General features: G+C 44.4%; 8 non-coding genes across 8 annotated transcripts; 4 read left to right on the top strand and 4 right to left on the bottom strand.

Moving 5' to 3' along the window:
• Positions 1-1,924: 1,924 nt before the first annotated feature.
• On the top strand, positions 1,925-1,997 carry trnak-cuu (transfer RNA lysine (anticodon CUU)). Its single transcript has one exon. It is a non-coding gene; the product is annotated as a tRNA-Lys (tRNA).
• Positions 1,998-2,409: 412 nt separating this feature from the next.
• Positions 2,410-2,483, bottom strand: trnan-guu (transfer RNA asparagine (anticodon GUU)). Its single transcript has one exon. It is a non-coding gene; the product is annotated as a tRNA-Asn (tRNA).
• Positions 2,484-2,766: 283 nt separating this feature from the next.
• trnak-cuu (transfer RNA lysine (anticodon CUU)) lies at positions 2,767-2,839 on the top strand. The gene has a single exon. It is a non-coding gene; the product is annotated as a tRNA-Lys (tRNA).
• Positions 2,840-3,302: 463 nt separating this feature from the next.
• On the bottom strand, positions 3,303-3,375 carry trnak-cuu (transfer RNA lysine (anticodon CUU)). The gene has a single exon. It is a non-coding gene; the product is annotated as a tRNA-Lys (tRNA).
• A 133-nt stretch (positions 3,376-3,508) lies between these two features.
• trnan-guu (transfer RNA asparagine (anticodon GUU)) lies at positions 3,509-3,582 on the top strand. Its single transcript has one exon. It is a non-coding gene; the product is annotated as a tRNA-Asn (tRNA).
• A 3,054-nt stretch (positions 3,583-6,636) lies between these two features.
• On the bottom strand, positions 6,637-6,710 carry trnan-guu (transfer RNA asparagine (anticodon GUU)). Its single transcript has one exon. It is a non-coding gene; the product is annotated as a tRNA-Asn (tRNA).
• A 124-nt stretch (positions 6,711-6,834) lies between these two features.
• trnak-cuu (transfer RNA lysine (anticodon CUU)) lies at positions 6,835-6,907 on the top strand. The gene has a single exon. It is a non-coding gene; the product is annotated as a tRNA-Lys (tRNA).
• A 731-nt stretch (positions 6,908-7,638) lies between these two features.
• trnan-guu (transfer RNA asparagine (anticodon GUU)) lies at positions 7,639-7,712 on the bottom strand. Its single transcript has one exon. It is a non-coding gene; the product is annotated as a tRNA-Asn (tRNA).
• Positions 7,713-11,235: the final 3,523 nt, after the last annotated feature.

Here is an 11,235-nt window from a genome sequence, read left to right as displayed (position 1 = left end):
CAACACTTATAAAGTCATTTGTGCACATCCAGATGTTCCTGTCTGTCTGGACACACATTTCCATTTACATCACAGTGAATGTAATTTCTTACAATGCAGCAAGTGAAGTATGTCCTTGAGTGGTGAATCCTCCATCTACAGGATGCTGCTTTACAGATTTTGACAAGTACTTCAACATGTTTGTATGTAATGACTCAAAAAATTAAATGTGGACTATTAGTTTTGTAGAGAATGACTGTTCAGCATTCACAAGTATAGTTCATTTTGACTGACATGACATGAGCAAATGGTTATGTTATAAAACAGCAGAGTTGTATGAAAGCAAATGATGCATCTCCAAAAACATTTATTTGTTGGAAGTCATGAGCAGATGTTGAAATAGTACTGAATATTTGTACTAAGTACAGTTACATCACTTAAATTGTACTTAATTACAAGTAAAAGTACTGGTCATGTAATGACACTTTGCTTAATCAAAGCCTAAAAATGTTTTTATTGTGTTTTAAAATATCAAATCTTGTACAAAATAATTATAATTTAGGAAATTTAGTGGTTTAAAAAGTAACTTGCTTTTGTCACAGATTTATTAGTAACTGCTTTGTCTATATGCTCCACTCTGGAGTCAAAAAAAAACAACAACACAAGCTGTTACACAAGTTGTCTTTAGGATACTCATGGATGATCTGCTGATCCCCCCCCCCCCCCCCCCCCCCCCCCCATTTCACACAAACCTTTGCTTTAATGTGGTCCTCAAAGTGACGACATTGTGAGAAGATTCCTGATGTTGAAGTCAAGCTTTGACAATTGGCCACTATTTCTGTGAATATTCTGTTGCTTCTGTTTTATTGGATCTTATTGATCTTTTCTCTCTGTTGCTTTGATTTTCTGCCTGTTATTGCCTGTTATTTTAGTCGACCGGTTTAGTTTATGTTTTCAACTCTTTCAAATGTCTTTTTCTTGCTCTAAAAAAACACATTTGGCATCTGTGTACAAATCCTGGTGACGTGCGTCCGGTTTCTCCAGGTATCAGCAAGCTCGTTTCTGGTCCACTTCCTTCTTCATTCCTTACGCTGTGATTTGCAACCGACGCTAAGAGTGAGGAGGAGATTGTTTCAATTGCAAATTGTCACTTTGTTTCTGATGAATCTGAGACACAATTTTTCTGTTATAGTTCCACAGCTTTCACGGGAAGTTCTCCTGTCTGTGGTGAGAGCAACACAGGATACCTGGGAGAACTCACCCACAGTTTTTACCTTTTCCTGCTCACATAGTCTTGGTACGATGGCGTCGCTGAAGTTGGTGCTCAAAGGGACTTCATAGTGCGGCTCAGTCACGTTCAGCAGGTGTTCAAACCCTTGTTTGGCACAGTGGAATACGGCATCATGCCTGCAGCAATAAACAGTCTACTTTTGTCGCTTCAAATAGGTGACGATGTTAGATCTATTTCCATTGTCATACAGCTTTCTCGTGACACAATGCCTACGGACCGTAATGGTTTTGTCCATAAAACTTCTTTTATCCGAGACAAATGATCATCTGTCAATTTGTGGACCACGTTCGTGCCGATCCATGGACAGGAATCTGTACAGATCATGGATCAACTGCGATCCGTTGCAACTCTAACATTACTAGATCTATTGACAACAATTAACATGCTGACTCATGATGCACCAGTTTGAAAGATTTAGCAAAAAGCCATGTCAACTATCTGCTCCTCAGTCTCCACCAGCTCTGCTGTTAGTGTCCGTTGAGCATTGTGTTGCATGAGTGTGACTGGCAGTCACTGTGTGCAGGTGTTTGTACACAGTTTCTCATCATTTCATGGCATAATCCAAGCCTCAAAGACGCTGAACACATTTGTGATAGACAAGGAACAGTGGTAGGAGGGTCATTTTTAAACCCCGCCCCTGAAGCAGTGCACATAGCCCGGCTAGCTCAGTCGGTAGAGCATGAGACTCTTAATCTCAGGGTCGTGGGTTCGAGCCCCACGTTGGGCGCACAGCTTTTTAGCTTTTCTTTTTTTATTTTTCATAAAACCAAAAAGTCAGACAGGCAATCCAGTGCATCATCTGGATGATTTTTTTTTTGTGTGTGAAGTTAATGACCATATTCAGGTACAATTGCTTTTTATAATAAAGACGAATTGGAAAGAGTAAGATACGTGCATTTGGAAAACTGTTTTTCCAGTGTTTTTTGTTTTGCAGGTTTAGTCATACAATAATTTTAAAAGAAAAGTTATCCTGACGAGACATTGTGGTAAACAATTCGAAGTTTACCCACTCATTCTTCTGTTAAAATCAGTGCCCTTCCCCCACTGGTTCTGTGTCCCTTTGTTTGCCGAGCCTCCTTCGCCCTTGTGTTTTATTGCCTCGTTTGCAGAGGTTCCAAAAGTAAATAACCAAAACTAGTCGTCCCTGGGTGGGCTCGAACCACCAACCTTTCGGTTAACAGCCGAACGCGCTAACCGATTGCGCCACAGAGACCACATGACTATTTCCTTGACATGTGGGCAGTTAGACGGATCACAGGCATTCTCGCAACGCCTGCTTTGTAACTCTTTCTGTCATCACTCTGCGTAAGGAGAACGTGCTACAGCATCACTGTGACACTGGGACAGTCTGTGACAGTGGTCTGGTCTTTTCAGTGGTCATAGAAATGATGACGCTGTGGTTGTATTTCATATTCACTACTGTTGACAGATAACCTTATCCAGTATCCTGTAATATGTTGTCGAAAGTCTTCGCTGTTTTGTGGCTGCAAGAAGTAGCCCGGCTAGCTCAGTCGGTAGAGCATGAGACTCTTAATCTCAGGGTCGTGGGTTCGAGCCCCACGTTGGGCGCAGGCTTTTATCCTAGCTTCAATATATGCACTTATACAAAACAAGGCGGGGTTCACTGTCACAGTTGCCATGGGGCCAGCTCAACAAGCTGAGATTCTCACCCTCGCTGCCATGGTCATTGCGCCCCTCCTCCCCTTGCCCTGGAGAAGTTGAGATTCTCACTCTCTGCTGTGGTTTTCATGGCCCCCCCTTCAGAAGATGAGAGGCTCACGCCTTTTGCTGCAGTCACGGTGGCCCCTCTTGGAGAGGGTGTGGGATGGGTGTTCCTAGAGACCGCAGGAAACCGCTGCAGTGGTCCAAGACCACCCATTTTACGACCTGAAAGTCTTGTCGGGCCGCAGGCAGCTGCCTCGGCACAATAGCTTAAGCCTTCCCAGCCATGAGGGGAAGGGAAACAGTGCCAGCAAGCATTCTGTTAAAGACAGAATGAGAAGAAGTTTCTCATGGGAACCCAAAAGGTGTGCGCCCAACGTGGGGCTCGAACCCACGACCCTGAGATTAAGAGTCTCATGCTCTACCGACTGAGCTAGCCGGGCTGCAGCACCTTGCATGTCCAGTGTTGCTCCAATCCAGCGTGACGGGCTGTGAAACTGCTCCCTCCCCCACTCATGAGCTGCTCTTGCTTCAAGCACACACAAGGCCGCTGCAGCAGAGTGCAGGGCCGTCCTGGTCTCTGTGGCGCAATCGGTTAGCGCGTTCGGCTGTTAACCGAAAGGTTGGTGGTTCGAGCCCACCCAGGGACGAGTGTGTTTTGCAATTCTTTGCAATTTTCTCAGACTTGGTCCTGCTGAAACAGTTCCATGCAATTACATTTTTTATCTGATGCCCCAACATGATGAATTTCACTGGCCTGAGCTGATGTCTATATGTGCCTGACTGACGGTCCTTCTGTGGTTATGCTTCTCTTTATTAGGGACCGAGCCCTCAGGCCTCAAAAGTGAGGCCACCTTGCCTGAGGGCAAGGCCTCTATTGTTCTTCGTTCGTTTCTTCTTATTATACTGACCACGTCTTTAAACGCAATTTTGACCCCCTAAACCTGTACGAAAACTCACCAAGTTTGGCAGGCACATCCAGACTAGCGGAAAATTTTAGTGGAAAAATTAACCCCATAACCCAATTGGTTCTCTAGCGCCACCTAGAAACAGTAAAATAGCCACAGCAACCATTAGGAATGTCGTGGAGAGATCAAAGCAACGCTCACGCGTTCGTCTCATCGAGATCTAAAATTCACCCAGAGAAATACCTATACCTAAATACAACAGCAAGTCCGTTATTTTACTTTCAGTGTAAAATTTTGTGTGATTTGCAGTTGGTTCAGAGATGATTAGATACTCCCTTATTCATATAACGGCAGCGGGCGGGGCACCGACATGCAGCCATTACAGACGCTCTTTTCTCTTATGTTTTTTGTGGTGTGGTAGATATATGTAAATTTAGTAAGTCAGCATCACTTAATGCTATTGGGAAGTCTGTAAACCGGCTAGATTGAGCAACTCTCTGGGAACTCTGAAGTGATGATGTCATCACACTGCGCCGTGGCACACATTCATTCTGTTTGTTTACATGTAAGTTGCTAAGCTAAACTGTTAGCAGAGTGATATGGGAGATTCGGAAGATTCAGACTTCGAGATTGAAGATAATTTCGAATATGATGGGCGTCCATATCGATTTGAACCCGAGTACACTGAAGAGGAGATTTTGTAAAGGAGATTACAGAGACGGGCAGAAGAACAGCGGGCAAGAGAAAGCAACGCATCTGCCCGTCCACGAACAGACAGTACCTGGTGGTATGAATGCAGTCACTGTGCCAGAATCCCCATCGAGGAGGAATGCCTATGTTGTGTCCAGTGGGATCTACGTCCATTAGTTGAACAACTGTGTGATTCTTCCAGCGATCTTTGTCTCTCAACTCTGGAGGATATCATCATCACTTCAGAGTTCCCGGAGAGTTGCTCAATCTAGCCGGTTTACAGACTTCCCAATAGCATTAAAGGCCCGTCCATGCTTCACATGTACGCGTTTCCGCGTCCGCTTTGGAAGGTCCGCGCACCACCGATGCGGACGCGCTTTCTCCCATGCTACATTTTGAGCTCAGCTGTGCGCGTCTCATGCAGGCGCGGTGATCCACGCAGCCTCGAGAAGCTTTTCCGGCTCTACAGACTGTTTATCTGCTCCTTTATTACGGATTATTTAGAGAAAATTAAGCACATACATTGTCAGTACATTATCTTTAAGTATTAAAGTTTATTTAGCCTTTTTTTTTCTGTTTCTGAATCGCGGGGGCGGCGCCGGAGCGATTAGTTACTTTTTCACTTCTGTCTGCAGACCTCCTCCTCCCTCCAGACAGTCTGCTCTCTCTTTCCACGAGTTTTTCACTCTTTCGGTGTCTTTAAGTGGAGCCATCAGGCTGTAGCTCCGTCTACTTTCACGTTTACCGTCATGTTTTGTTTGCTATGGTGCTCTGGCGCAGGCGCACACTTCCGCGACCTGCGCGCACTGCGCAACGCGGTCTCAATTTCTGGCTGCTGCGCGGACGTCCGCGGATCGGTCCGCGCGGACCCTAGCGGACAGGAATTCATGATGATTTTTACGTCACGCAGACCAACGCGCAACGCGCACCCACGCGGACATGTGAAGCATGGACGGGCCTTAAGTGTTGCTGACTTACTAAAATTACGTATATCTACCACACCACTACAAACATAAGAGAAATGAGCATACCATGGGAGTACCTAATTATTTCCAAACCAACTGCAAATCACACGAAAGTGAAACGGGTGAGTAAATGTTGTTGTTTCGAATGTGAAATAAGGTCCAGATTGTAAAAACGACCGTTCCCCTTTAAACCCGAACAGGTGACAGACCTGTCTTCCGAAAACTCTTCTCTCTCTCTCTCTCTCTCTCTCTCTCACTCTCTCTCTCTCTCTCTCGCTCTCTCTACATACATCCCTTCCCTTTTCCTCCTCTTAAGACACCCCACCAGGTCTCCCATCCCTTACCCTAAAACACTCACACCCCCACCCCCCAACCCCTCAGTTAAGGTTAAAAGTAAAAAAATCTAAAGATAAGAACTACAACTATAATAATAACTAAAAATCACATAAAATAACGCCAAAAATAACTCAAGCAGGAGTCTTTATTTGTTAATCTAGTATTTTATTTATTTATTTTTTTTTCTCTTTGGTCTCCATTTCCTTATTTAAATAAAACTCAGTTGAATTACATTGAAACGGTTCAAGGTGATATAGGGGGGTGAGCTACAGATGACATGCGCCGGCCAGAGCATTGCCTTTGACAGGCAGGGGGTGTCATCGAGAAAATTCCCCTAACCTAACCCTATCAATGCTATAACCCTAACCCTAACCTTTGAAGTTTAGTATTTAAAAGGATAAGAATAGGACAAAATATAGTATTACAGCAAAACCTGTGGAAAAGTAGTGAAACGTGAGAAAAATATACAGTAGACAAAATGGGAATATATGTCAAAGCAGGCTCGACCACGGGCTGCTGCTGCGTCAGTTAGGGCGAGCCAAATACCTTTGGTGGAACACAGCCTCTCTCTTGCTCAAACACGCACAACTAGTGCATGGTTGACCCAAAACAGCACTGTTGTCATGTAGACAGAGCCTTTGTGGTTAACAGGTTAATCCTGAACCTCATGTACTTGTGTTGAAATTAGCGCCCCTCCCCCGCTGGTACTTGGAGTCTTTGTTTACCAGGCTGCTTTGATGTTCTTCATGTCTTGCTCAATGAGGGAGGTTGGTGGAAAGGGCAGGGGGGAGAGGGCAAAAACTGCCGTCCCTGGGTGGGCTCGAACCACCAACCTTTCGGTTAACAGCCGAACGCGCTAACCGATTGCGCCACAGAGACCACATGACTGTGCAGATTTCATGGTTTGCTTACGAAATGCCTACCTACATGTGCGTCGTTTGCTGCTATTTTTTTTTTTTTAACTTGTGGATCGCATTCCAAGTTTTGTACGTCCAGGCATCCAGCCCGGCTAGCTCAGTCGGTAGAGCATGAGACTCTTAATCTCAGGGTCGTGGGTTCGAGCCCCACGTTGGGCGCAGGCTTTTGTCGGACTTTTCAAATTTAAACCTGGTAACATGAGGTCAATGCATGCACTTGACTTTAACATGAAATCATGCAAAGGCTATATTTGAATCTGTGTAAAGTGCCTTCAGACATGTCAGTCATGTAGAGACAGTACAGTAAACTGGAAATGGGAAGGTTAAACACAAGCGTAAGAACTGGACGGTGGTTGAGAAAAACTTTTTAATAAAAACCCTAAGACAGCAAAGACTGGAGAGGCGAGATGGTCGCAGAGTAGTTCTGTGAGAGCTCCATGGTGCACGACCAGCGGACCACCCACTACCGGCAAAGCAAGGGCTGACGTTTTGGACCTGAATCGAATCAAGATTCATGGCCAAGTCCAGCAGAAAGCCAGATAACGAACCTCATTGCAATCAGCTGTGTTGAAGCAGGGAGACATGGAAAACATGCAGGGCTGCGGCCCTCCAGGACCAGGAATGCCCACCCCTGGTCTATGAGAAAGAGAACCGAGACTTCGAGGGAAAAAAACCATGGTGGATGGTACAAAAAGTAGGCAAAAATGATCTAAAGAATGATTCTCAGAAAGATTTGATGCAAAGGTGGAAACACACAACTTGTAGGTTGTAACTTTTTTTTTTTTTTTACCCCTCTGTGTGTCAAATGTCACAGTTTCAGGGCTGCAGAATACCTTTGCTCTCTGCTTGAATGTTAATGATTAACCCAGGAGTTTCAGCACAAAACCTCACGTCCCTGGGTGGGCTCGAACCACCAACCTTTCGGTTAACAGCCGAACGCGCTAACCGATTGCGCCACAGAGACATGGACAGATTGTGGCATGGCCTTTTTTTTTTTTTTTTTTGTTTGGACATAATTGTCCCCATGAGCACAGGGAAATCACCTGTGTTCCTAAAATTATGGAGCTATAAAGGGACTTAAGGCAACTTTCCAAAATTTACCTCAGTGCTGCCGCGACAGGCGCTGTGGGGAACTGCAGCCACCAACCAAGGCGGCACGGAAGCGCGCACAAACACTTTACAGACGTCTTCACAGCACTGCACCAGGGATGCTGAAGCTTTTTAATACGTCGCGGTTTACTGCAAGACCACAGTGCATATCATATATATAAACAAGCAGGCCTGTTGACAGCTTTTCCTGGGCCCGGGACAACTTTCTGTTAGTTGGGCCCTGTCCCTACTGGCCGACTGGGGGGGGGGGGGGGGGGGGGGGGGGGGGGGGGGGGGGGGGGGGCGCGATGGTGTTGTCGGAGCAGGGGAACGTTGCAACGCGCACGGGCGGTGGGGAGGCGTGGAGTGGCATAGAGCAGCGCTGGATGGGCTCCCCCCCAACCCTGGGCCCGGGACAACAGACCTGTTTGTCCCCCCCCCTCTCGGCAGGCCTGTAAACAAGCACCATGTCAAGCGTGAGTAACAGGCAACCATTTTGGAATGATATCTTTGCTCTGGAGGACAACCAGAATGTGGGCACAGACAACCGAGAGTTTCAGTTTGCTGCCTACCGCCAGTTCACAATCTGGCAACATGGCCGTCTGGGAAGAGGGAATCGGAGGCCAATACCAAGCTGCTGTGTTCTTCGCATCCGTGCAAAATTTCCTGACCCCTTTGCAAATTACACAGGCTACAGAGAAGCTCCTTTCAGGGTGGCGGACTGAAAAATGTGACCAAAATACCAACACAACATAACCAGTGTTTCCCCTAGGTTGAGAATTTACTTGTGGTGGTGGGCCGGGCGGTGTAGGAAGACGTTGCGGTCTTTGATAAGTGCATTCACAGGAACCTAGTCAAACTGGTTTATGAACCATGTATTATTCATTCTAGATACATCTTAAGCCTGCTTTAACATAAACAGAACCAAAAAGAAAAGCGAAATAAAAAAAATTAAGGAAAAATAGCCATTTAAAGCCACTTGCAAAGCTAGTTGCAAAGCTGACAGTTTGTGTCAGAGCAGTGTATTTTTCTTGGTTTAGTAAAAAAGATCTCCAATGCCTTTCGGTACGGAAAGGATCGGGGGTCAGGTCCATTTATGCTGATGTGCATGCATGCAGCAAGATGCTCCCCTTGCAGCCTGTTCCTCAATTCAGTTTTGATCTAAAAGAGAAAAAAAAACTTGCATAACCATAATGCAAAAGAGCACAAGAAAATTAACTGAAATTATTCACATTGTGCTCTTATGCATTATGGTTTAAATCACTTACTAGAGCTGGGCGAAATCAATATCACGATAATATTAAGCAGTTCACCTCGATAACGATAAATGGACGATAATTATCTACTTGGGGGGCATTTAATCACAGCTTTTTATTGTACTGGATTAAATTTATGACAGTTTACTGTGGGCTCAGGTGGTGCAAACATTATTATTATTTTATTTCTCATTAAATGGGGTCAATTTTCTTGAAATGCTAGTACATTTATCAAGATTAGGGTACAAAACATATCTATGTATCCTAACTTTCACAGCAACAGATGTCCAAATCCGACAGAACTCTGCTGGCAATGTAAATGTCTTCTCTGTGGGCTTTAGGGAAAATCCGATGACTGGAATACTATAGAAAATTATTAATGTTACGAGGTTCCAGATGTTTCCAGTGTGATGTGGTGTTATGAGCAGCTGAGAATGGAACACAGCTGGACGTCTACCTGTCCCTGAATTACAAATGAGCCCAACTTATTTGTTTAAAATCTCCTTCTCAGTTTCCTGTCCATAAAGCATCGCTTCAGGAAATATCTACATCCACGCAACATAACAAGGACTCAAAACGATGTAGTTCACCCGCCAGGCCTTCAGATGGCGCTGTCACTCTGACACAGCAACTCCAAAATAGAGAAGACACGGAGCAGGACTCGGAGCTGCACATGCAGCGTGATATAAACAGACACAACACCAGAACATACAGCCTGCTCAATAAAACAGCATGAGGAGCTTCTGCAGGAAAAATCAGCCAATCGAGCTGATTATAAGTTTTACTGTCCGGGACGGTCGACCAGCATTAATCTGCAGCCTGCAGGCTGTTAGCCTGTAGCCGGTAGCGGCTAAACTAGCATGCTTCCATGCTATGTGTCCAGAGATCAGAGTACACGGGGGTGCGCGAGCCTGACACCCAGTGTGAGAGACAGACCGCGCGTTTTTTTTTTTTTTTTTTTCCATTCATCTTCTTGGGCGGGTGTCAATCTACTTGGGCGGCCCGCCCAAGTAAAGTGTATGTAGGGGAAACTCTGATAACACACAACAACACAATACCTCAAAATAACTGTTCTGTTGAAGACTACACTTTAATCTAAAAAAAGACTGCATTTGTGCAATATATTTATTTTTATTTATGTTCAATATTTACAGAAATAATTTTTCAGTTTTTTTTTTGTACACAGCATTTCAAATTTTTCCACTTTTTTTTAGATGTTTATTTAGATGTTTAGATGTTCCTAATAAAATATGGAAAACAAGTCAGTTCAGTCTTTTCTCTTTTCTTGCTTTACATCGCCGAGGCCTTTATGGAAAGAAGAGAACAGTAGTCTTACAACATAAACTGTGAACTGAGCACCGCCTGTCCGCTTCCGAGTGGAATTTAAAGTTTTATTAATCACTTTTAAGTGTTTGCACTCCTTGGGCCCCCCATACCTGACTGATATGTTGCAGCCCTACATGCCTACCAGAGACTTGAGGTCAGCTGACCAGCTCCGGTTGGTTGTCCCTAAAGCCAGGCTCAAAACCAGAGGTGACAGAGCTTTCTCTGTTGAGCAATCTGGGCCACACTAGCATTTTCTCTGTACATCCTTGTAGAAAGAATGACTGGGGTCATATAAAATTTTATGATTCTCCACTTCCAAAATCAGCGTCTCTTCATCCATGGTTTCTGTGCTTCAAGACGCTGAATTTCGTGCGACAGGATGTTGACATTCAGGCCATTCAGAATAAAATGCATACATGGTCCTGAATATGTATTTTGTAGAAAACATGAAATTTATGGACAACAGCCTACAAATAGGCCATATATGCAGCTGTGTAAACATTCAGAAACGTTTGACTATAGCTTGATTACGGGCAAAATATAAGTTTGTATAAAAGTTTTATAAAACTTGAAAGTGTGTTTTAATTTTTGTTTACCCGCTTTTTAAAGTGTATATTTTAATCAGTATGGTATGTCTATTCGTGATATATCTGAAAATTAATGTGAGGACAAATAAAACGTCTTTAAACAGTTTAAAGTTTTTAATAAAGACAAAATGATTTTATTTTGTATAAAGCCGGAGGTTGTTGGAGTTCTCTTTCCTGTTTGGTGCGATCTGGACCGTGGAAATTTATGCGTATGGAAACCTGGACGGAC

The sequence above is a fragment of the Salarias fasciatus genome, chromosome 3, assembly GCF_902148845.1.
Source record: "Salarias fasciatus chromosome 3, fSalaFa1.1, whole genome shotgun sequence".
Classification (NCBI taxonomy): domain Eukaryota; kingdom Metazoa; phylum Chordata; class Actinopteri; order Blenniiformes; family Blenniidae; genus Salarias; species Salarias fasciatus.
This window is presented reverse-complemented; position numbering and strand designations above follow the sequence as displayed.